General features: G+C 43.1%; 1 protein-coding gene across 1 annotated transcript in view; it reads left to right on the top strand.

Moving 5' to 3' along the window:
* DDX1 (DEAD-box helicase 1) overlaps positions 1 to 27,014 on the top strand; it is a 1,380,291-nt gene that overhangs the window by 112,121 nt on the left and 1,241,156 nt on the right. The gene's annotated exons all lie outside the window — the stretch shown is intronic.

The following is a 27,014-nucleotide window of genomic DNA, read 5'->3' on the forward strand; positions in this document are numbered from 1 at the left end:
TTACAGTATACGCAGCAAACAAGATCCGAGGTAATTCACAGGGCATCATGGGATAGGGGGCTTGGCCTCGAGCTACTGGAAGACCTCAAGCTTTGCATGTGCCCGTATCGGAGCCGAGGAATCCGCTCCCAACCCATCAGTCAAGAATGAAGGCAAGATAAACAACTCGTATGGAATGTTATGGTGAGTACATAACTTCTTATTTTATTAGGTCAGGGAATGCAAATGCTTTCATTGCCCTACTCATAAAATGACAGCTTACTATTCCGTTCAATGTTTTCTCTGCATCAAGACCTATTAGCAGCAGTATTTTCGTAATTCCTGCTTCTCTCTGGATCATTGTTCTGTTAATGTAGTCAAATGTTTTCCTCTCCTCCACAAAATCGCACTGATCTATATGTATCAAATTTGGCAACACCTTTGCCGTTCTTTTTAGCTATTACTGACAAGCACTTTCCTGATTTAAAATTGAGATGGGTATTAATTTTTGTTACTTGTCAGCCATGTATTTTTCTTTCTAATTTCTAACCTCCACGTTTTTAAACTCTGTGATGCCTGTGCCCTGGCCCAGCAATCAAGGAGCCTCAGTTCTCACCACTAGCACCACTTAGGGTGTTATTTTATAGTTCATGTAGTACACAGCCCGGGATGTCATCTGATCCCATGGATGCTGTATTCTTAGCTTTGGAGAGTGCATTTTTGTTAATTGTACAGATCTCTTCTGCTCTTGAACTCAGTACTCCTGTTCTAGTAACAGGAGAAACTGTTTTAGGTTAAATCATAATGGCATTTTCAGACTTCTTTTACTTACAGTATACAAAAACACTTCAGTGTACACATGTTGGCCACAACTGATATTGAAACTATTCTTCTAGTCTAGAATTTGAGTGGAGTACAAAAATGAACTCGTCGTGATCATTGTATATCTTAGAGGCAGAGGAAGGGATGAGCATGCATAAGTGAATAAATGTGAGATGTACAAGACATTGATTCTCCAACTTTGAGCACTGTTCTGACCACATGTGAGAACTGTGTGTGTGTGTGTGTGTGTGTTCATATATTTGTGTGTTTAGTTCATCTCCTTATGTCATAGGCTTTAACTTCACTTAGACAGAACTTGGTTTGATTGGATTGTGCTTCAACAGTTGCCTCATTTCTAAAGCCTAGAATTGTGACCGGTACTTGTTTGGGTCTGTATCAGTCCGTTGAAACGGCTGAATATAGAATACCAGATGTTCAAACTGTAAAGTTTGAACACTGGTAATCGCAAAACTGTGGCACACCAAATTCTTTCCCAGAGAGAGAATTTGGTGGGCCGTTTCTGTGGCTTCGCGAGTATCAGGACTGTGGTGGGAAGTTACGGGTTGGGTTGAGGTAAGTGTGCGAATGTGTGGATGTTAGGGTTAGGGCGGGATAGGTGAGTTAGGGTTAGGGAGCGGGTAAGGTGAGTGTGCAGTAGTTACAGACCTTAGGGTTGGGTTAATAAGTGGATGGCTAGTAGTGTATGCATGGTTTAGTGTAGGGTTTAATGAAGTGTGTGTGTGGATTATGTATTTTGGTGCGCTTGTGTGTATGTTTGTTGGAACAGCAAATTTTTCCCTGGGAAAAAATTCGCTGTTTTGAGTGTTCGATGTTGTGGTGTTTCGGGTGAAATGGTTTGATATTAGAACATTCAAAGTAGTAATACTTCGATGTTCTAATGTAGACCCACTTGTTTCACTGTGGTACAGCCTCCTGGCATGTGCACACTCTACTTATTCTGTTATGAGTTATAACTGTACTGTGGCTGAGTGGACTGACAGACTGTCCCCAGGTTGCCTGTTTTTGTCCTTTTGATACCCGGAAAAATCTGACTGAGCCAGTGGCCCATTTTGAGCGGAGGCTCAGAGATAAAAGCTCCACAATAAATTCAAAAAGATTTAAACAGTAGTTGAGTAGTTCTGTGCAAGGGGAGAAGTTCTACAACAGGTAAAATGTTTTACAGTGAGTTGGAAAGAGGCTGCATGCAAATATTTTACAGTAGCTGATGAGTAATTATATAAAAGGGGAGAAAATCCCCACAACTGAAAAATACACAAATTGAAATACATTTACTGAAAAATTGCTGGACTATATTGCAATCAAGAATACAGTATGTACTGCAAGTAGCAATCCACACTGCAGAAGTGGATAGCCTTTGTGAAGTAGACTAATGCATATAATGTAATGAGGTGAAAAGGAGTGTACTGCTGTCAAAGTAGGCAGAGTAGTAGAATGAGATGAGGAGGAGGAAGAGGAGGAAGAATTGAGCAAAAGTGAAATTTAAGGACAATGGAGAGAGTGAAAGCAGATTATTAGAAAGATGAGTATCTATTGAGGAACACAGGAGAGGAAATAAACAGTAATAAGTGTTAACTGAAGAAGTAGAAGAGCATACATTAGTAGTATGGTATCATTTAAAGTGGCCATTCCTACGTTTTAAGATATGGAAATGTTAGTGAATTTAGAGTGAAAATTGCATAGCTTTAATGACTAGGTGGCCATGCATCTGTTTTGACGGCTGGGCATGTACAGTTAGATATTTTTTAGATTGGTATTGAAATTGGAAAGCTTGTTTTAAGGGATAAAGGAATAGAGTTCCAGGAGTGGGCTACATAGCTGGAATAGAGGTTCCTGCTAAGAGGGTTAGTTTGTAGGTAGTGATGAGCATTTTGTTTCCCCACTGAAGTGGCCTAGCAGGGGTGTATGTGTGTAATAAGTCTAGTAGGGCTTTGCCTCTGGCTTGTATATTAATTTGTGGACTAGGAGTAATTGTATGCAAGTGAGTTGTTTAGGTAATTCAAGCGTATCGAGCTGTTTTAGGACTAAACAGTGATGAGTTCTGTTTGAGGTGGAGGCAAATGTTGCTATTTTATTGTCACACTGGTGTAGTTTATTTTGGATGGAAGCTTGAAGGTTGAGCAGTATTGGGGGGACCATTTAGTTAAGTGGGTAGTAGGAGAGTAGAGGCAAGGAGTTTCCTGGATGATTCAGTTAAGTTGTGTTTTGTTTGAGTGCCACTTATTTTTGGCAAGTTTCAGTTGTCATGCCTACTTGCTTGGTACTGGGGTTCACCTCCTATGAGGGGAGTGTTGTATGCCATTATTGAGAAATTTTGTTTGGTGTGTGTTTGGGAGGAATAGCGGCAGCTTTGTTTTTTGGATTGAGTATAAGCTTGGAGTTATTGAGCCACTTGATGAAAATGACTCTTGGGTGAGGTGTTGTAGAATACTGTTACTAGCAGAACAGATTAATGTGGAGTCTAGCATAATCTGTGAAAAATGCTTTACATTTGGCAGAGTGTAGGCTGTTTGTAAATATGTTGAAAACAGCGACCCCAGAGTGCAACCTTGGGGAACACATATTTTGACAGTAGGGAGGACTAGTAAGAATACAGTCTTTTAACAAACTGCAGTCTTTTGAAAAATTTAGTTGTAGAGCCAGTTGGTGGAAGTATGTGATGGGCCAAGTGAAGAGAGTTCTTTTTAGAAGAAGGCTATGGGAAACTGTTTTGAAGGCCTTAAGCGGATGCAGGATCCAGTGGTCCTTTGTCTCTGGCTGGATTAAGTGTTGGTGAAGTTGAGCTGTGGTAGTGCTGTGCCCTGGTCTGAAACCATTTTGTGTGGGGCTAAGGAGGCTGTTGGGTTGTAAATGAGTCATTAGTTCATTATGAATACATTGTTTTTCAAAGATTTTTGAAAGGGGAGTGAGGAGAGCAGTGGGTCTAAAGTTGGGTATATCATTGGAGTTTCCTCCCTTGTGAAGTGAGATTTTTTCATAAGGCTGGGACGTTATTTCTGAATAGACTTTCTTTCCTTTCCAGTGTCTATTCTTATGAGTTGGTTGCTGTTTTTAAGAAATCACCAGAAATTCCATCAGGAGCAAGTGTACTGTAATTTGTTTGAAGTAATTTGTGATTTTTGTGATGGGTACTGGTTGAAAGGAGAGAGAGTACTGGTAATGGAAGTGTCAGGTAAAACTGCATGGAAAGTGGTCACATTATTAGAAGTTGTGTTTATAGTCTTTTTATGAAGTAGTGTAGCAGTGCTAGAGATAAAAGTGATAATTGAAAGTGTTGTGTTTGTTTCTTCTGGGGAGTAATGGGGTTGGGGTTGGTTGCCCATTTGATCCAGGATGTAGTATTTTAGATAGGATGTGCCAGAATTGTCTAGAATTTTTATAGCTTCTGTTCTGCAAATTGGAATAGTAGTTTGTCAGGTTTTCACTGGCATTTGGCTTGTCTTTATATTTTGAAGATTGTTTTATTTTTGAAGCACGTCTTCAGGCTTTGTCTGTACCTCATTAATTTCTTGGTAGTAGAAGAGAGCTAAGCAGCAGGGTTGTTTAGCACCCTTTTAAGCCTAAGGGTGGCCATGCTGTTCAGTGGTTCCACAAATACCTTAATAAAATAGACAACAACATCATCTAGTGGCATGATTTGTAGGATGCCCCAGCAGTGAGATTGTAGTGAGATGTTAAAACATTTGGGGGTCAAAGTTGCCCATGTTACGAGCGGATTTGGTTGCTCCTTGGGAGAACTATGCCATTCTCTTTTAGCATATATGGGTAGGTGGTGGCTAGTTGTGCTAGCTAAGGTGCCATGGGAGAATATATTGTCAGGGTGACTTGTTAATAACCAGTCCATGGTGGTAGTTTTACTATTTCGCAGATTTATTCTGGAAGGATCACTGATTTGTATGGGTTATACTAGAAGTACTCATCTCAGAGATGAAACTTGACCAGTTGATAACATTGTCTAGTATAATTGTATGTGTGTACATTATCACATAATCTGGATAATATGTCCTCCAATTTGCTGATATTGTCTCCATGTGGGATGTAAAGGGCTGCCGCATGCACTGTTTTGTGAGAGTTTAGTTTTAAGTTACTTGTAAGTAGTTTGGCAGTGAGGAAGCAGGGTATGGAAGTTGGGTGACAGGTTTATGCTGCTTAGTACATTATTGCTGGTACTGTTGCCTTTTTGTGTAATCTATCTTCTCTAAGTTGGTTAAAGCCATGGGAGTTTTTCTTCGTTACTGATCATTTAGTTTTAGCCAAAATTCTGTTATTGCTAATATGCCAGGGGGAGTGATATTTTATCCATGCACGTAGTTCAGAAGCATTGTAACCAAATTTCCAGATGCTCATATGAAATTGAGTTTTATGTTGATATTTCTTCCCTCTGTTGAGGGAGTTTAGGTTCTTGGTCAGGGTTGATGTATTATTTGTGGAGTAACTTGGTACCTGCGAGGGTCTAGGGTTAGAGTGAATGTCGCCTGTTAGCAGTAAATTCAGTAGTGCACTTAAACAAATGTGTGCTAGTTTTTGTTGAGATAGGCGGTGGAACCTCTTGAACCTTTTTGGCAGTATGGAGTACTTTTAATAAGGTTAGTAGAGTGATTGTTATGTAAGTGGGGACCTATTTTAAATAAGATGGATGAAGGGGTTACATTGTAATTTTTTTTTTTTTTTTTTTTTTTTTTTTTTTTAGTAGCTGAAGTATGCAGGGAGTTGTTTGTTAAAATGTAGAGTGGGTTAATAGCAGTATGACAGAGGTTAGAGTGAGACATTGTGTCATGTTGGGGAGGGTTGAGTTTAGGGAATGCGATGTTTTAAAGGTAAATCTCTTTAGATGGTGAAGAGTAGAGAACACGTATTGTCAGTTATAATAAGCAGATGTAAGAGGATGTTATTGGTTTGTTAGTATTTAGTGGCAGACGTGGATTTATAGCATAGTTTTAATAGGTGGGTCAAAGTATTTGTCAGTTATAGTAAATTGGAGATGTAAGAGATTGTAGTCGGATAAGTAGGTTTTGGCAGGAGGAAGTTGTTGTGGATTGGTAATATGTTTGTGAGGGTGGGACTAAGTTGAGAAACTTTGAGGATATTGGGGTAGGGTTGGAGAGTGGAGTGAACCAGAGCGTATGTGAATGGAGTGGGTTGCACCTGTTTAAGTTTGTCCCAAAAAAGTCCTGACTGCAGAAAAACATTTTTATTCAATTTAGCACTTATTAGTGGTGGTTTGTATATTTTTATTGTTAGAGGAATTTTTTTTCTGTTCATCAAGAAAAACAGTATACATGTGACAGCTGCATAACAAAACAAATTATAGATTGTGTGTGTGTGGGGGGGTGCGTAATGCATTATTAATGAGAGGATAACTGAAAGACTGATTATATTTTAGAAAGGCACTGTTAAACTGGGACCCAAATTGAGGTGTTTGTGTTGAGTACATCCAAAGTCACTTGTTATATACCTGTAGTAGTCAGTGCAGCAATAGGCCAAACATAAATTATTTGTGAGGACTCAAGAATATTTGCAGCAGTTATTTAAAACGATAACACACAGTGCTGTTAATGCAGTCTGAACTACTTTCTAATCCTTAAAATAGTTATCCTTTGATGTCCTTCAAGGATGCATCTGCAGTCCTAACAAATGGGTTGTCCTGTCGTCAGGCAGCCCTTCGGTCGGCCGGATTCCAAAGTCTGGGTCTGGCCTCGGCTGGTGTCGCACTTCACCCGACGTCATCTCTGCTGGTCTTCGGGTATAAAGGCATCAGCCGACGCCATTTTCCCCAGTCTTTCTTGCCGCGTGGCGCCCGAAGCAGAAGCTGTTCGCAAGTGCCGGTCGGTCAGATCCAGAGATTACTACTACCGAATACTACTTCGAAGACTTCTAAAAAGCTAAGTACCCCGTTGGGGACTCTTTCTTGCCTCAGCCGATGTCAGAAAAAGTGAATAACTGAAGTTACTCATAAAGATTTCCACTCTTACTGCTTACCTTGTTTAGGCCCAGACCACGACGTAGCAGCCTGTTTAGCCTGTGCTTCCTTCAACCGACGAACGCTTAGGCGTCGGTCGGAGTTTGCTGAACAGTTTTTCGGCTCAGATTTTGCGTACATTATGCCGTCGGATCCTCCGACTTCTCAAATTGTTAAGAAACGCAAAGAAAAAGACCGACACTCGCGGTCCGCGGTTTCGGCCGAAACCACGGTTAAGCAAACCGCGAGTGTCTCGGTTTCGGCCGAAACCGAGCAAACGGGTCAATCTTCAGCCGAATCCATGACTACTACCGAGGCTCCTGCTACCCTAGTTGAATCGGCCTCTGAAGTTTTGCCTATTAATGTGGTTCCTCTAGAATTATCGGACACCATCCCTTTGGATGTCTCTACCCCAGCATGTGGTGCTGCTAGGCCTCCTGCAGCCATGTCTATAAAGGCCTTTGCCAGGGCTAAAGCAGCCAAATCTGCTAAATCTGTGCCTGTTAAGCGGCCCTCACACAGGCCCAGTTCCAGTTCTCAAATGCATACTCTGGCAGAGGATCTCATCTCTTTAATAAGGGGATCCCAATCTCACCCAGACAGGGCCTCTCAGCCTCCAGAAAAGAGACCTAGAGCAGAGAGCCCTGAGCCAGTGTCCTCAGATGATTCTTCTGATGATTCAGACAATACAGACCATCCAGAGGCTCCTTTTTCTACTTATGAAGATTCCGATGCTGAAGAATCTATTCCTTCTGCCTCTCCACCAGAGGAATTTTCCTTTGGGGAAACCTTACATGCCATGAGAGAACAATTCCAATGGCAGGGACAAGATTTCTCTGATTCAAGAAAAAGGCTTAGGACCTTTCTACATTTACCGCAACATAGGCCCTTAGCTATACATCCAGTTCTTCCTGTTGTGGATGATGCATTTAATGATGTTTGCACTGCTCCTGATACTTCACCTCCAGCCCCTGCCAAGCCCGATAGGTTTTACAGGGTACCGGACACTCATCACCACCTATACAAGGCTCCCCTTGCAGATCCTGAGACTATCTCCCAGGGGCCTAAGGCAGTAGCTTCGACCTCAGCAAAAAACCCTCTCCCTTCTGAAAGGGAATCCAGGTCCTTGGAGAGATGGGGTAAAAAAGTTTACACCTCTGCTACTCTCTCAGCTAGAGCTTTGAACTGTCAGTTTCATATGATCCAATACCAAGAGTTTATGCTTGATCAGTTAACTAAGAAACTGTCCTCTGATGATTCCTTAGATAAGAAATATGTTTTAGAAATGGTGAATAACATTCAGCAGGTTAGTAACCATTCTTTAAAATGTGGCTATGATGCACTGGAGGCTTCATTTAGATCAGCCATGACTGGCACAGTTATAAGAAGGCATGCATGGTTGAAAGAACAGGTCTTGTTAAAGCAAAGCTATTAGATGCTCCTATGGATAAGGTCAGTCTATTTGGTTCTCCTGCCCAGCAAGTAATGAAGAGAATGGAAGAGAAGGCAAAATCTGTACAAACAGTTGAAGATTTCTTACAGGTTCAGCCCCCAAGGTTTAGCAGGAACTGGCCTTCCAAAAATTGGTCCTTTCCAGACTCCTCTAAATCTCAGAGAGGCAGGAATAGACGTTCCAGAGGCAGAAATCAATCCAGAGGAGGTGCCTACAGAGGACGCCAGTGGCAAGGCAATAACCAACGAGGCACAGACACAACCACTGCCACTGCAACAGGACAATCACAGTGACTTGGCTCTGACACCGCCTACCAGGGAACAAATAGCAGCACCCTTAGGCGGAAAGTTAGCCTTATTTTCAAAAAATTGGCACTATTTCACAAGAGACAAGTGGATTTTACAAACTATAGACCAAGGCTACAGGTTTCATTTCCACACCTTACCAGTAAAAAGAGGAATGCCAAACCTACCTCCAAATCAAAAAACAGAAGCTCTAAAACAGCTCAATTAACAAAGATGAGAGCTGTGGAAAAGGTACCACCTACAGAACAGGGCAAAGGATTCTACTCCAGACTCTTCCTAGTACCAAGAAAAGAGAAAAGTTGGAGACCTATTCTAGACCTGTCCGCCTTAAACACATTCATCATTGTTCCAAAATTCAAAATGCTGACCCTACAGCAACTTCTTCCCATGCTGGGCAAGGAGTGTTGGCTGGTAACTCTAGATCTCAAGGAGGCATACCTGCACGTCCCCATACGACCATATTGCAGAAGATACCTCATATTTCTTGCAGGATCAGAGCATTATCAATTCTCAGCATTGCCCTTTGGCTTATCTACTGCGCCCAGAGTATTCACAAAATGCCTGGCATCAGTAATCGCTCATTGCAGGCTACAGGGAATCCAAATTTATCCATACCTGGACGACTGCCTGATACAAGCGGACAACAAAAGCAAGCTGACAAAAGACTTACAAAGAGTCATTTGCTTACTACAAGCCCTGGGATACACAGTCAATTTAAAAAAGTCAAGACTGATACCATCCCAAACGAGAACATTCTTGGGTGCAGAATTGGACACAGTAAAACAGATGGCATTCCTAACTGCAGAAAAACAAGAACAACTCCCTCTTTACTTCTTGGCATTAACAAAGCAGAACAAACTAACAGCAAGGAAAGTACTGCAGGCCTTGGGCTTCATGGCATCATGCATAATCCTGGTCCCCCATGCCAGACTACATATGAGAAAGCTACAGTGGTACCTAAAGAATTTATGGTCTCAACACAGGCACAGCTTAGAAACCAAAATACCACTAATCCCATGCCTGAAACAAGAGTTCCTATGGTGGGCACAAGCATGCCAGTCAAACCCAGGCTTGCCCTTCCACAACTTTCAAGCAAGCCAAACCATCACAACGGACGCCTCAGACCTAGGTTGGGGGGCACACATGCTGGACAAATGCATACAAGGATTATGGACTCCAGACCAGCTGCACCTGCACATAAATCAAAAAGAAATGCTGGCAGTAAAACTAGCAATCCAGAATTTCAGACCATTCCTCAAAGAAGGCCATTTAATGATAAGGACAGACAACACCACAGTCATGTGGTACATCAACAAACGGGGAGGCACTCATTCATATCCCCTATGCCGAATGACTCTGGACCTATGGAATATGGCTCTGAGCTACAACATCCAGTTACAGGCAATATTTGTACCGAAAAGAAAACATCCTAGCAGACATGTTAAGCAGAACTACCTCGGATGCTCACGAATGGATGCTACACCCGGACATCTTCAAGGCCATCACAAAGAAATGGGGAATGCCACAAATAGACCTATTCGCATCCCCACTCAATCACCAGCTCAAGAAATTCTGCACAAGGACATACCACCCACTTGCATGGAAGGTGGACTCTCTATCCTTCAGTTGGAAAGGCCTGACAGCATATGCATTCCCACCTCTTCCTTTGATGCACAAGGTACTACTGAAAATCAAAGAGGAACGTCCAAGGATAATTCTGATAGCTCCAAATTGGCCAAGACAACAGTGGTATCCATTGGTGAGGAGCATGTCTCGGGGGAGAACGTGGACACTACCCCTGATGCCTTTGATGTTAACTCAGAACGACTACAACATCATGCATCCAAACCTAAAAACTCTGCAACTGACTGCCTGGAACATTACATAACAGCAACTAACCCAGATTTATCCCAAAGGGTTAAAGACATTATCCTTGAGGCCCGCAGACCTTCAACAAGAAGGAACTATGCAGGAAAATGGAAAAGGTTTGTCATTTGGAGTACTGAAAGAGGAAAAGATGTGTCAAAGATAGATATTGCTAACATCCTGGAGTACTTGGCAGAGCTTCTCCATACAGGCCTGTCCTATTCCTCCATCAAGATACATGCATCAGCTATTTCTGCAGAATACAGCTTGATCCCCTGTCTTCTCACATCCTCTACTCAGGCAGTTCCTCAGAGGAATCAAGAATGTAAAACCTCCTAGGAAACCACCATTACCAGCATGGGACTTGAACTTTGTGCTAGAAAAATTGACACTCCTCCATTCGAACCAGCAGCAACAGCAGATCTTCAACACCTATCCTGGAAAACTGCTTTCCTACTGGCAATTACTTCAGCAAGAAGGGTTTGAACTACAGGCCTTAATGGCAGTACAACCCTTCCTAATCTTCCATCAAGATAGTGTCCATGAGAACTAATCCTACATTTATGCCTAAGGTGGTATCCAGAGTATCTCTAAACCAGGCAATCCACCTACCTACCTTCTTTCCCAATCCACAGAACAGGGGGGAAAGACTGCTGCATACCTTGGATGTACATAGACAGTTGCGCTACTACCTGGACAGAACCAAGGGCAATAGAAAAACTGACCAGCTTCTAGTAGCTTATGCAACAGGAAGGGAAGGAAAAGCAATTTCCAAACAGACAATCTCCAAGTGGATAGGAAATTGCATAAGATCCTGTTACTCCTACCATGGAAAGCAAATTCCACAGAACATAAGACCTCACTCTACAAGGGCTACAGCCACTACCACAGCTTTCTTACGAGGAGTGGCTACCAAGGACATTATTGAGGCAGCTACTTGGACCTCCGTGCATACATTTGCCAAGCATTACAACTTACCTCTATACTCTAGATCCTGAGCAGGGTTTGCCACTGCTGTATTGGAAGGGATCCTAACTACACCATAATTCTTCTTCCTCCTCCCCTAGTTTGGCTATGGTATTCTACCCATTTGTTAGGACTGCAGATGCATCCTTGAAGGACATAGTACAGTTTTGTACCTACCATAAATGTAGATGTCCGAACAGGATAGCATCTGCAGTCAGGATTACCCACCCTCCTTCCCCTCTGTGGTACTCCTAGGGTATTTACCCTCCTTATAGCTAGCTAGGGGGGGATCTCTTATGGTGTATTTGTTTGTATATATGTACATACATGCTTATTTTTTGTGTTTGCCTACTATTTTTTTTGGAAACATTGGCATTTACCCAAAATTTAGTTTTCCAAGAGGGCAACTGGCATCTGGGGCAAGAAACACTGAGGAAAATGGCGTCGGCGGATGCCTTTATACCCGAAGACCAGCAGAGATGACGTCGGGTGAAGTGCGACACCAGCCGATGCCAGACCCAGACTTTGGAATCCGGCCGACCAAAGGGCTGCCTGACGACAGGACAACCCATTTGTTAGGACTGCAGATGCTGTCCTGTTCGGACATCTACATTTATGGTAGGTACAAAACTGTACTTTTCAGCTTGCTTAGAGAGACCGCCCTCGCAGTTAGACAGTGTACATTAGGAGGGAGAGGTGTGGTTGCTTGATAGCTGAGGGCTGACTGCAACCTGTATTTTTGGTAAGCACACTGGTGTTTGGATGCTATCTTCTGTGTGCATCCTGCGAGGTATGTGACATACTCTGACCCACTCTTCCAGGGCAGACATGCCCGTCTTCCCCTCTGTGAACCTTCAAGTGCCTAAGCCACCTAATCAAACATGGGTTTCCTGGTGTCTACTCGGGTCTGTATTCTGCATCACTGGCATGGGGTTCAGTACAGACATTGTTTGGAAGCGGACACTTGAGCTGTGTTGCACCTTTACAAAGCACTACAAGCTGTACATTGCTTCCAGGTCCAGAGTTAGGTTTGGTACAGCAATATTACCAGGGTATGTTTCAAAACCAGCCACTTCATCCCATCTACCTCTTGACATGAAAGATATCCGACAATCATCCAAGTAGCTGAGTCTACTGCAGTAGTGATCAAAATGAGGGGCACACTACAGTTGTGTAAGAACTTAACATAACCATACATGTTTCAGTAGAGCACTGATGTATGATTTTCCCACCACCCTCCCTTGTTTAGCATTGGGCATAAAGTACTTGGGTGGGTACTGTCATCCTTATGCTTTCCTTTCCCCTTTCAATAGTGTTGTGGGCCTGCTCAGGTCAGAGGAGGAACTGGGGGAGATTTGTTTCTTGGTTTTTCCTCTTCTCTCAGTTCAAACTCTGTATCCTTCTGTAAGTCTGCCTTGTTCCGTAGGCTTTTATGCTTAATTTTCATGGTGGTCTGCATCATGAGGCTGTCTGTGGCCTTTTTTATACTTTGTGCTGAGGCACATTGGGAGGATGTTTATTTTGATTGGAGGGGAAGATGTCTTGGCTCTGGGAACTTAGTTAGGTACCCAGGCCTTCTGAGGTAGAAGTCCTGGTGGTTGGAACTGCTGCAGCAGTGATGTAGTTGAACACCTACTATAATGGCTTCCCCTCCTTCTGGAAATGGGTAAGAGAGAAGCTTGTACTGCTGCTTTAGCATACAAAATTAGAGGCATCTGATGGGGTCCTTGGTAGAGCACAGCCGGTCCACACTCACTGTGCTTGGAGGTTGTTTTTTTTTCCCTCCTTTGCCACCTTTTATTCAGAGATGGTTTTGAGGAAGCTAGGAAGTACTATGTACTAAGTACTATGAAATCCTACCTAGCAAAATGGAAAAGTAATTTTCCCTCTTGGACTCCCGCAACACACACACACCCCAAAGCAAGTTACTCTGGCCTAGGGATCGAAATTTATTTTGAAGAAATTGTCTCCATTACTGTGAGCCAGCAGCAGCATTTCCTATTTAGTATTCTGCAAAGGTAGTTATTCAATGCAGCAACATGTTTTAATGTTTAAGATTGTGATAGATGAGCCCTTAAATCAAGCCACAGAACTGCTCGTTTCCTTCCCTTATTGTTATAAAGAAGGGGAATAGAATTTTGCATTTCTGGGATGTTCTCTGGCAACTAACGTAGTATGTAAACTGGACAAAGATATCTGGAAATCTCAGTTTTGTATCCTTTGCAGCAAGGAAGGATGGGCTACTAATATTTTTATTGAATCATTACATGACATAGGCAGGCTTACATTTATAATAAGTTCTCATTTACAGATTTCATACATAATATATATTTTTACATATTCTACAGTTATTACATAAATTATTTGGTTTCTACCTTCTCAAACCTCATTCCTCCTCTAAAACATTTTTCTACATATGTTGTTCCCACAGTTTCCACTTTTCTATGTAATTTACTCTTACCCCTTTCCAAGGAGCCCACTATCTGTTCTTTTATCTTTCTTATGGTATTCACTATTGCAAATATAGTTGGTTTAGATTTTGATTTCCATTTTGTAGTAGTCGCTTTTTTGTGAGCCACCAGAATTAAACTTAGCAAGGCCTTATTGTGTTTAAGCAGTTCAAATCTTGTATCACAAGTGGGGAAAAAAATAATTTTGTTACATGTATTTACTCGCCTAGTACTACTGACATGCTCTGTAGGGAAATTTTTAGTCTGCCAGCTCTTTAGACTACCAAAACAAATGATGTTCATCGTGTTTCACTGTTGCAGTCATGACTGTAGGGTTCTCCCCTGCCGGCAGGCAGCCCTCTGTCGGCCAGAATCCCAAAGTCTGGGTCCGGCGTCGGCTGTTCAACCATGCTCCCTGACGTCAGAGCGCCAGGAGTACAAAGCTGACAGCCGACGCCATCTTCCCCAGTCTTTCTTGCCGTGCGGTGATAGCAGTTCGCAAGTGCTGGTCGGCTGACTCCTGACGATTTTTTCTGATATACTTCAGTCCGAAGATTTTCTTCTCCACTCAAAGCTAAGTACCTCGTTGGGGAAACTTTTTTCTTGCTCCACTCCGATGTCAGAAAAAGTTAATAATTGTATTTCATGTGGGAAGCAAATACCTCATAAGGATTTTCATTCTTACTGTATTCCTTGCTTAGGCCCTGACCACGACGTAGCTTGTTGTCGGTTTTGTGCTAGATTCAATCAATGTACAATTAAGCGAAGGTACGATTTTGCTTTTCATTACTTCGGTAGGCGCTTTAACTACAAAATGTCGTCTGATTCGGTTCCGGCTACCGAAGTTCACAAACGTCGCAAGGGTAAAGACAGGCCTCCGAGGTCCAAATCTGATGATAGCGCACAAGCGGAGCCAGCTTCAGGTTCGGCCGTCGTCAGTGAGGCGCTTTTGCAGCCCCTGTTGTCGGCCATTTCAGAACCGACGGCCGAAACGGACTCTCATGAGGAGCCAACCAGGCCTTTAAATATTTCTGTTGCAGGACCTTCAGACAATGCTCCTTCAGATGAGTCCGGAGCCGCTGTGCAGGTACCGGCTTCCGAAGGGGTTTTCAAGCCTACTCGGCTTCTAATAAAGGCAAAGCCAAAGACAAAGGCAAAGACTCCTTCTAAATCAAAGACTACAACACAGGCCTCCTCTGAACTGGCTCCCAAGTCACAGAAACAGTTACTCAAGATGGCGGAGGATTTACTTACTATGATTAGGGGTTCACATCCCCCTCCAGATAAAAGGCCAAGGCAGGATGTTTATTATGATTCTTCTGATCGAGGCACTTTCAATTCTCTGCGCTGCCCTTTGGATTGTCTACTGCGCCCAGGGTCTTCACCAAATGCCTGGCTCCAGTAGTAGCTTACTGCAGATGCAAGGGAATTCAAATTTACCCTTATCTGGACGATTGTCTAATTCAGGCAGACAGCAAGGATGTCTTACTCCAGCATCTAGAATTTGTACAGAACCTCCTCAAGTTCCTGGGATTCTCTGTAAACATAAAAAAGTCAAATTTGACACCATCACAACCGATATCTTTTCTGGGTGCACTTCTAAACACCACAACCCAGATGGCATTTCTGACGTCCGAAAAACAATTACAGCTGGCTTCAGCTTTCAGAACCTTGGCAACTTTAACTCAACTATCTGCAAGGAAATTCCTGCAGACTTTGGGTTACATGGCCTCCTGCATCCTTCTCGTACCATATGCAAGACTACACATGAGGAAAATACAGTGGTACCTAAAAAGTGTATGGTCTCAGCATTGCCACAGTTGAGTCATACTGATCTCCGTCCTTCCTTGCCTTCAAAAGGAATTTCTTTGGTGGTCCAGGGCATGTGCTCTAAACAAAGGGAAACCTTTCCGTCTGCCTCCTGCCACTCAGATTCTAACCATGGATGCCTCGGATTATGCTTGGGGAGCCCATTTTCAGGGCAATTGTCTGCAGGGCCTTTGGACAAAGGATCAGAAGCACCTGCATATCAACTTAAAGGAAATGTTAGCCGTTCAGAAAGCTCTATTGGCCTTCAGGAATCTCTTACAACCAGGACAACTACTAATACGGACGGACAACACCACAGTTATGTGGTACATAAACAAGCACGGGGAATCTCATTCCTACCCCCTTTGCAGACTAGCCATGGATCTATGGAACACAGCTCTAGCTTGCAATCTGGATCTTCAAGCTTTGTTTCTACCAGGGAAACAAAACTCCCTGGCAGACAGTCTGAGCAGAAACCTTTCGGATCCACACGAGTGGATGCTGGACACCAAAATATTCAGGATGATAACAGCAGTCTGGGGATGTCCTCACATAGACCTCTTTGCATCCCATCTCAATCAACTACAGAATTTTTGCACCAGGACTTTCCACAGAGAAGCTTGGAAAGTGGATGCCCTGTCATTCAGTTGGAGGAACCTCTCGGGATATGCCTTTCCACCTCTTCCTCTTCTTCCACGGGTTTTATTGAAGATAAAACAGGACAAGCCCAAGATGATAATCTTGCTGGCTCCAAATTGGCCTCGGCAGTTTTGGTATCCAACTCTAAAAAAAAAAAAAAAAAAAAAAAAACCTATGCCCGGAGCCCCCTTGGGTTTTACCTCAGTCTCCGAACCTTCTGTCCCAACATCAGGGTCAGGTTCTACACTCTCATGTCAGAACTCTCAGCCTGGCGGCCTGGTTAATCCAGGGCCTTTGATTTTTTCTTTCCTACCCAAGCAGGTTATGGATGTCATTTTAGAAGCCAGACGTCCTAGCACTAGAAAATCTTATGCAGGAAAATGGAAAAGATTTTGTTCCTGGATACAGGCTCAGGATTCTGATCCTCTTCTTCCTAACATTACTTTAATTTTACTTTACCTGACAGATCTCTTACATAAGGGTCTCTCTTTCTCTTCTAAGATACATGCCTCTGCTATTTCTGCTCATTATAATACAGACCCTCCCATCTTTTCCCACCAGCTCATGAGACAGTTTCTCAGAGGAGCTAAGAACTTAAGACCACCTAGATCCCCTCCCTTTCCTGCTTGGGATCTCAACTATGTTTTGGAAAAACTAACCTTGCCTCCTTTTTGAGCCTGCTGCCTCTTCTGACATCAAGTTTTTATCTTGGAAGACAGCTATCCTGTTAGCCCTAACCTCTGCCAGGAGAGTTTGAGTTACAAGCTCTTATGGCTGTGGAACCTTATATTATTTTTCATCAAGACAGGGTATCTTTGAGGACTAATCCTACCTTCATGCCTAAGGTGGTTTCCAAAGTGGCTTTAAATCAAACTATCCACTTGCCAACCTTTTTCCCCACTCCTCAAAATAAAGGGGAAAGGATCTTACATTCCTTGGATGTACACAGACAACTACGTTTTTACCTGAACAGAACCAAGGACATCAGAAAATCAGAACAATTGTTTGTTTCTTATGCTTCAAGTTCCCAAGGTAAGGCCATTTCAAAACAGACCATTTCTAAATGGATTGCTCATGGAATCAGATTTTGTTATTCACACCATGGAAAGCAAATCCCAGGGAGTATACGGACTCATTCCACCAGAGCTGCTGCCACTTCTGCGTCCTTCCTCAGGGGAGTTCCTACCAAAGACATTTTGGAAGCTGCAACTTGGAGTTCAGTGCATACTTTTTCTAAGCACTACAATCTACCTCTCTACTCTAAGTCTAGGGCAGGCTTTGCCTTTGCAGTCTTGCAGGGCCTTTTAGCCGCCCCTTCTTCTTTATGACCACCACCCTTTCTTTCAGCTTTGGGATTCTACCCTACAGTCATGACTGCAACAGTGAAACACGATGAACATAGTACAGTTGTTTACACCTACCATAAATGTTGATGTTCGAGTGTCTTCACTGTTGCAGTCTGGGTTTCCCTCCCTCCTGTCCCCTCTTATTTTTACTTTTGTGTATTTCCTTTTTTCACCATTCTTCTGAGGTGTATTTGCAAATGTTATGGGACCTTTTTCATTTTGGGACTCCTGACATCTGGGGCAAGAAAAAACGGAGAAGATGGCGTTGGCTGTCAGCTTTGTACTCCTGGCGCTCTGACGTCAGAGAGCATGGTTGAACAGCCGATGCCGGACCCAGACTTTGGGATTCTGGCCGACCGAGGGCTGCCTGCCGGCAGGGGAGAACCCTACAGTCATGACTGCAACAGTGAAGACACTCTAACATCTACATTTATGGTAGGTGTACACAACTGTACTTTCCCAAGTTACTTCATTTTTTTTATTTTTATTTTTTCTCATCGCACTTGCAACATTTGCCATCCACCTGAGAAAAAATTCTTAGAGTCTGCGTGGGGTATAAAAATATCTGTGCAAACACTTCCAGGCAAAAATCCTAAATCTATTAGACTTTGTTTGTTGTATATTTGGGAGCCATGCATATGTCCTCCCACTTTTTTTGGGAATTGCTTATCCAGTCTGTCTTCCCAATCCTTTCTAACCTCTTCCGATTCCGATAGATGTTCATGTTTCACTGTTGCAGTCCTAACCAATGATTTATCCAGCTTCCGGTAGCCCTCGATCAGCCAGAATACCAAAGGTAAGTAATGATGTCGACTGTAGTCTGTTGTAAAGGACGTCAGGGCGTCTGATACAAAAGGAGGCAGCCGACGTCACTTCATTTTTTCTTGCCGCAGAGCATTTCTTGCACGAGTGCCAGTCGGCAGTTTACCTTTTTTGTTTCAGACTACAAAGTTGAAGTCAACTACAGCTAAGTACCCCGTTGGGGATCCACTTTTCTTGCCTTAACGAATGTCAGAAAAGGTTAATAATTGTCTTACCTGTGGAAAGCAGATTCCCCATAGAGATTTTAATTCCTATTGTATTATTTGTTTAGGCCTTGACCACGACATTCCTAATTGTGATCTCTGTGCTGCCTTTAATCCGCGTACTATTCGTTGTCGGGCTAAGCTTTTAGCTAAGCATTTTGGAGTTTGGTCTAAGTTTGTCAGTATGGCATCCGCTGGTCTTCAGGCTTGGGATATCCCTAAGAAACGTAAGGGTAAGGACCGCGACAGGCTTCCGAAGGGCAAGTCCTCTGAGATGTTGGTCATGTGGTAGCCAATGAGGCGCCTTTGTAGCCTGCAGATTTTCAACTGCAGGCCTCTGTTGAGACCATTTCAGAGGCCCCCAGGCCTCTGGCTTCCATTTTGCCTTCTGACCTTCCGCCTTTTGCCTCTTCAGCTGGATCCGGAGCTGCGAAGCTGACTCCGGTGTCCGAGATCTCCATTCTTTGTTCAGACAGCAAACTCATACAGACTACTTTGGCTGCAGCTTCGGCGGTTACCAGGCCTCCCGAGTCCTTTAGACTTGCAGGTAAATCTTCCAGTCGTAAGCCTGTGAAGAAGCAGGCTCCAGTTTCCTCTCGTTCCCCTCATTCTCAAATGGTTAAAATGGCTGATGATCTTTTGACTTTTATTAGGGGTTCACAGCCTCCTCCTTCAAAAAGAGGTAGGGATGTCTCTCCTGAGGCTTTGTCCTTTTCAGGTTCTGAAACTTCTAGCATTTCTGTTGATGAAGAGGAAGTTTCTCAAGCTTTCTCTCCTTTTGAGGATTCAGACGCAGAGGAGTCCATCCCTTCTGCTTCTCCTCCAGAAGATTTCTTTTTGGTGATATTTTAAATACTCTCAGGGAGCATTTTAAATGGGAAAGTCAGAATTATCCCCTTTCTAAGAAAAGAATTGGGGAGTTTTTGGATTTGCCTCAGCATAAGCCTTTGGCTATTCCACCTGTGTTGGAAGTGGTTGATGATGTTTTTCTGGAAAATTCCTTGACTCCAAATTTGGTTCCTCCTGCTCCCAGGAAACCTGACCGGTACTATGGAGTCCCTAATTTTCATTGGTTCTTTTCAGGAATCCGTTGGCTGATCCAGAGGTTATTTCTCAAGGCCCTAAAGGAGTTAAGGCCACTGATACTAAAAATCCTGCCCCCTTCTGACAGGGAATCTAGGAACCTAGATAGGTGGGGTAAAAAGGTTTATACCTCTGCCACTGTTGTTATTAGGTCTACTAATTGCATTGTTCATATGCTGACGTACCAGCAGCACACCTTGGAAGCTATTAAGTCTAGGATAGCAACTGTGCCTCAGTTGGCGTAGAGTAAGGATATGCAGGATTTGCTGAATTCTGCCAGTCTTGTCAAGAAACATTCATTACATTGTGGTTTTGACATTCTAGAAGCCTCCTGTAGGGCTACGGCTACTGGCGCTGTCATTGGAAGGCACGCTTGGCTCAGGGAGCAGCCCCTACCAGAGCCTGTCAAGGCTAAGCTTTTAGATGTACCTTTGCATAAGGACAGTCTTTTTGGCAGCAAAGCAGAGTAAGTGCTCAAGAAGATGGAAGACAAGGCCAAGTCTATGCATACAGTTAGACATTCTGCAAGTTTAGCCTCCTTGCTTTAGCAGGAATTACTCCTTTAAGTGTTGGACGTTCCCTGGTACCAGCAGACAGAGACGTTCTAGGACTAGAGGTTACAAATCATCTAGGGGACAGGTGGCTACCCCTCCAAAGGTCTAAGCATTGGCAGGCTTCCTCTTCCAAGGCGGGATGTTCAAAGCTTGCATCTCGGTCTAAACATTCTCAATGACTCTGTCCAACTTCTGCCTGTTCTTGCCTGCCCGGAGAGTCCTTTAGGGGGAAGGTTGGCCCTTTTAACAAATGTCTGTGCCAGCATCAGGGACGACAAATGGGTACTCAGAACTGTATCCCTAGGACACAAGTTTTCTTTCCTCACCTTTCCAGTACCCAAAGAATTCCCAGATGCTCCTCCAAACCAAAGGGCAGAAGTAGAAAAGCAAATTTTGTCTGTTACATCTGGGAACAATAGAATCAGTTCCTGCTCAGCAGGTAGGCCAGGATTTATATTCCTAGTTCCAAAAAAAGAAAGCACCTGGAGTCCTATCCTAGATCTATCCATCCTGAACTCTTTCTTGATAATTCCAAAGTTCAGAATGCTCACTCTGCATCAGATGCTGCCAATGTTAAAGGATTTCTGGCTGGTAACGGATCTCAAAGAAGCTTATCTGAACATCCCTATTAGGGAAAGTTGCAGGCAATACCTTCATTTCAGGGTGGGCAAGCAACATTATCAGTTCTCTGCGCTGCCCTTTGGCTTATCTACTGCTCCCAGAGTTTTCACAAAGTGCCTGGCTCCAGTCATTGCTTCTTGCAGGCAGAAGAAAATTCAGATTTATCCATAATTGGACGACTGTCTAATTCAAGCAAATTCTCAGGAACAGTTGTTGAAGGATCTAGAATTTGTAACGACCCTTCTCTCTTCCCTGGGTTACACTCTCAATGTGGAAAAATAAAAAATGGTGCCATTCAAAGAGAACATTCCTGGGAGTGAGTCTGAACACAGCCGCCCAGATGATATCTCACCCAGGAGAAACAGCCAACTCTTTTTCAGTTTACTTCAAGGACTTGGCAAGCCTGTCCCAGCTCCCTGCAAGGGAATTCCTGCAAGCTCTGGGATTCATGGCCTCTTGCATTCTCATGATTCCATATACAAAACTGCATATGAGGAAATTGCAGTGGTACCTCAAGAACATTTGGTGTCCACACACACAGGACCTGGATGTGATAATTCCTCTGCTTCCATGTCTGCAGACAGAATTTCTATGGTGGGCAACAGACTGTCTACAGAACAAAAGCATGCCTTTTCGCCCTCCCCTGGCCACTCAGGTTCTTATTACAGACTCATTGAACTACGCCTGGGGAGCTCACCTGGATGGCATATGTATACAAGGAAGTTGGAATGCCCAGCAGATGCACCTGCACATAAATTTAAAGGAGTTAATGGCAGTCCAGCAGGCCTTACTAGCTTTTAAGCATCTTCTTTCTCCAGGGACCCTGCTTGTCAGGAAGACACCACCACAGTCATGTGGTACATCAAGCAGGGAAGGACTCAGTCTTACCTCGTGTCCAGACAGAACATGAGTCTTTGGTCCATAGCAGCATCCCTGGGCCTGCATCTCCTAGCTCATTTTTTTCCAGGAAGGCTCAATGTTTTGGCAGACCAGTTGAGCAGACGGACCCTGGATCTTCACGAGTGGCAGCTGAACAGAGCCGTTTTTTCCAGCATCCTTCAACATTGGGGCACTCCAAGTGGATCTTTTCTCTTCTCCAGGCAACCATCTTCTACCTCTTTTTTTTTTTTTTTGCACCAGACAGCATCACAGCAGAACCTGGAAAGTGGATGCTCTGTCCTTCCCTTCGACGCTGCTGTCAGTTTATGCCTTCCCTCCTGTTCCTCTTCTTCCCAAAGTATTATTGAAGATCAGGGACAGATGACCAAGGACTATTCTCATAGTTCCGGACTGGTCCAGACAGGATTGGTGTCCACTGCTTCGCAGTCTCTCTAAAATTTCTTCCTTGGTGTCTTCCTCTGAAGCCAGATCTTTTGGTTCAGGAAGGGGAAACATTCTATATCCTCATCTTCAGTCTCTTCATTTGGCTGTTTGGCTCATTGTATGACTCCATCCTTTTCTTCCCTTTCCCAGCAGGTGGTTGATGTGCTGAGGGAGGCCAGGAGGCCTAGCACTAGGAAGTCTTATGCTGGCAAATGGGAAGAATCTCTCATTGGATGCTGGTTAGAGGGGAATCTTCTTCTCAGCCTACCCTTCCTCTGATCCTGGAATATCTGGCTGATTTGCTTCAGGGTGGTCTTTCTTTTTCCTCTATCAAGATCCATGCTTCAGCCATTTCTGCTCATTGTTCTTTTGAACAACCTATTTTCTCTCATCCTCTGATGAAAATGTTTCTCAGAGGTGCTTGCAACTTAAAACCTCCAAGAAGGGTGCTTACTCCAGCCTAGGATCTTAATTTTGTTCTAGAGAAACTCACTCTCTTCCTCCTTTTGAGCCAGCTGCCACTTCAGATTTAAAGTTTCTCTCGTAGAAGACTGCCTTTCTCTTGGCTATAACATCAGCAAGGAGGATTTCGGAACTGCATGCTTTGATGGCTGTGGAGACTTTTCTTCTTTTCCATGCAGATAGGGTCTCTGAGAACCAACCCCTCCTTTATGCCTAAGGTGGTTTTGGTTTCTAGTCTGATTCTTAATTAGTCCGTACACCTTCTTACCTTCTTTCCTAATCCTCGAAATAGAGGTGAGAGAATCCTACATTCTCTTGATGTGCATAGACGGTTCAGGTTTTACCTGGACAGGACTAAAAACCTTCGGAAATCAGCACAGTTATTGGTCAGCTTTGCCCTTGGAGCCCAGGGCAAGGCTATTTCTAAGCAAACCATTTCTAAATAGATTGCTCATTGTATTACTTTTTGTTATTCCTTTCATGGCAAGGTTCTTCCTCAAGGGGTTAGGACCCACTCAACTAGAGCAGCTTCCACTTCTGCATCCTTTTTAAGGGGTGTCCCTACCAAAGACATTTTGGAGGCTGCCACATGGTCTCCTATTCACACTTTCACAAACCATTATAATTTGCCTTTGTTTTCAAGAGCCAGGGCAGGGTTTATCACTGCTGTTCTGCAGGGCATTATCTCCAGTCCTTGATTCTGTTGGTTCCTCCTCCCTTTTCTCTGAGCTTTGGTAATCAACCCATTGGTTAGGACGGCAACAGTGAAACACTGAACATAGTTGTCTACACTTACCATAAATGTAGATGTTCGAGTGTATTCACTGTTGCAGTCCTGCTTTCCCTCCCTCCTTCCCCCTTTTCTCTTTTCCTAAGGTACAGGCTAAATTTGGTTTAAGCGTTGTTTTCTGGGGGCTTCTGACTGTTATGGCAAGAAAGACTGAGGAAGTGGCGTTGGCTGCCTCCTTTTGTATTGGGCGCCTTGATGTCCTTTACAACCGACTACAGCCAATGTCGTTACTTACCTTTGGTATTCTGGCTGATCGAGGGCTACTGGGAGCTGGATAACCCATTGGTTAGAACTGCAACAGTGAATATACTCGAACTAAGGAACAGAGAAAGTCCAAACACTTTTTCAAGGAATGTCCATGTACTACTACCTGTTGGATACTAACTAATGTTGTCATAGTTTGCTTCTGTATAGATGGCATCCTGAAAGGAATTTGTTACCCCAGCTTGAGTGTTTTTTTTTTTTTCTTTTCTTTCTTTTCAGTTTTAAGAGTGAATGCTAGATAATAGTAGCCCCCTTCTTCTGGACTGGATGAGGAGTGCTGTATGAACATTTGCAAGGGGCACAAGAGCCTAAAAGAGAACTGAAGTTGTCTAACTTGGTGTGCGTCATAAATACCATATTACAGGACTGAAGTAGGTCAGATAATCTTTGGGAAACTTGCCATTAGAATGTACCCCCCCCCCTTAATGATGCTTCAAAAGAATTTGTCTCATTAGCTTGACCTAGATGACAAAAGGGGTCCTCTGGTTAATGGCCCAGGGTAGATGTTGCTTTTGTCAGTGCCATGTTTTGCGCCACAGTGGCAGGTGCTTTCATACTGGATCAGTAAATGCTGATCCAGGTGTGCCACAGTGCCAGTGAAAACAGAAACCACCCTTGTGCTTTTTTATAGGAATATTTGGCCATTACTGCACCATAAATGTAATGTGGTAGCCAGTAAGAAATAGAGGCAGAAAGTCAGCATTTGGTTATTGTCCTAGCTAAAAACTGTTGAAGCTCTTAGTTTTGTTCAGTGTATATTGTATCAGAATTGATGGTTATTGTGTAGTGCAACCCCCCCCCCCAACAGATGCACAGTAACAAACCCTGCCATAGCCCAGCTAACTGCACCTACAAGGCCACTGGCAGTTAATGAAATGCTTCTGTAGCAGAACGGTTGTCACACAAATAATACAGCAAACAAACATAGCTAGAGTGCAGATTTTTTTTTTGTCATCATGAAAACAATAAAAAAATCCCTTAAACTGCAGTCAAAAATAACTGTAATAAAGCATGTTGACTTGGTTTTCAGTTTTTAATTCCCCATTTTCCATGCAGTATAATCCTTGCTTTACTTTTCTAAATTAAATAATTGAATTCTGCTTAAATTCTGTTCCCATGCAAGCATACAATTTCTTTCTAGCTTGAGGTTAACTTGTCTGTTAACCAGGACAGTCTTTTGCAGACAGAGTTACAAGGGCAGGTGTAGACAAATGGATAGAAAGGGGACCCTGCATTATAAACTACAGCATATAGACAGCATTATCATTTGCATCTAAGTATGCTGTGCTGTTTTTTTTTATTAAAATTGTAAATTAACAATTAAGGGGAAAAACATATTAAATTGGTGATTACTTGGGAAACATGCCATATGCAAGGCATATAATGATCGTTTGACAATGATGCCATGCCCTCATCACCTGTCATTCAACCTGAGAATGTCCTAACTTGCACAGACACAGCACTATAAGGGAATTAATCCTAGTAATATAATGGTTAGAACATATGCAGTGAACCAATTCACTGAAACCTCTGTCTGACAAGATATAATCCGAGTGCAAGAACACTGTGGATTAAAATGCTTGTGTGGAGTAGCAGATCTGAAATTTAAACTGAATGAAGGAAGGGGGGAGTAAAACTTAAATCTCTGATAACCTATAACCTATGTCACTGTTTTGCATTAGGTGAAAAAAAGTGGTCACTCAAGTGATGAAGAAAGATGTATATTGGGTCTCCTCCAAAAATAATTTAAATATGATGTGGAATTTGTGGTATTAATGGTCTAAAAATAAGTGAAAGCTGAATGATTGACAACTTAGGGACACTGAATAGTAAGGTATTTCCTGGTGACCTGTGTTGTACCAGGACTGCTCCATATAAATGCTTTATTTACTGGAAGCATTAACCAATGGAACAATATTCTAAGAAAGAATCCAGACCACGAATGAAACACAGAACCTGAAGAACTAAATTGAAATTAGACGCATTGCATAGATTTAAAAACTAAATGGAGTAAGACTGGGTGACAGTACACAAAATGCAGAGTAATGCATGTAGGCTTAATCGGTGTTAATGCTAGTAATACCTTAAAATCTAGCTGTCCAGTAGCACTGATGGATGTGAAGCTCATTGAAAAGCTTGACAGCGGTGACCAGATAACATGTTTGGAAACGAGGCTCAGTAAGGCACCTGTAAACGTACTTAAGAATTTAAGGGCAGAACACATTATAATCCCAGAAGTTGATAAAAGTCACACATTCAGTCATGCTAACATGTCAGGTTGACTGGGAACATATTTGTTGTGTTGTAGAGTACTGAAGTATTTGGAATATTTTAAATGGTGCAGCACATGAGCAGGACTGCACCAGCAGTGAGTGAAGGAACAACCCAGTACTAAATGCTCAAGTCAGGTAACCCAACCAAATGTCTACATTTCATGATGTGGAAGTGTGAGACCTGTTTAAACTTAAGCTCAGCAGTCCATTTAAATTCCATGAGTTTACTAGGTTCACTGCTGCTCAGTCTGTAGTTTGTATTGATGTTGATGGATCACAATTGGGCTGGTTGCATACAACTTCTGTAACTGCAGCAGTATATATTCAGAATTTATAGCTGACAAAAAGGGGGGATAGATTATGATACTGTAGCAGACAAGATTACTAATATCGCTTTGGATATGTTTAGCAATAGACCTCTGGGTTTACTTCAGGCTATTCATAAATTTGGCTAAAATTGCATCAGATGCAGTTTGTGTTTGCTTCTTCAGTAGTACACCCTGTCTGAAGGTGTAGATCAGTGACCCTTGGTAATATTTGCCAACAAGACCATTTGTAACAAGAAGACGAGTCCCTCTGCTACATGAAGATTCAGCTGAAGCTGTTTCTTCTGGCTGCTCCTATCGCATTGACTGTTGTAAAATGTGGAGCTTTGTAATATTTTAAATTGCGTAAGTATACAAATTATTAGTTATAAAAATTTAAATTTATTACCTGTATAATGGAATGTTAGGGGGGGGGCCGCGGTAGTGCAGCGGTTAGCATTGCCGCCTCACAGCAAGAGGCTCTCCAGTTCGACTCTCGGCTGGGGGTGCCTTCTGTGCGGAGTCTGCATGTTCTCCCTGTGGTGGTGTGGGTTTCCTCTGGGTGCTCCGGTTTCCTCCCAGATCCTAAAGACATGCTGTAGGTGGATTGGACACTCTCAATTGGCCTTAGGTGTGCGTGCATGTGTGTGCCTTCTGTGGAAGGTTGGGCACTGGGCTGGCAACTCAGCACCATAAACTCCA

The sequence above is a fragment of the Protopterus annectens genome, chromosome 1.part0 (genome assembly GCF_019279795.1).
Source record: "Protopterus annectens isolate FY-2018-M chromosome 1.part0, PAN1.0, whole genome shotgun sequence".
In the NCBI taxonomy this organism is placed as follows: Eukaryota; Metazoa; Chordata; order Ceratodontiformes; family Protopteridae; genus Protopterus; species Protopterus annectens.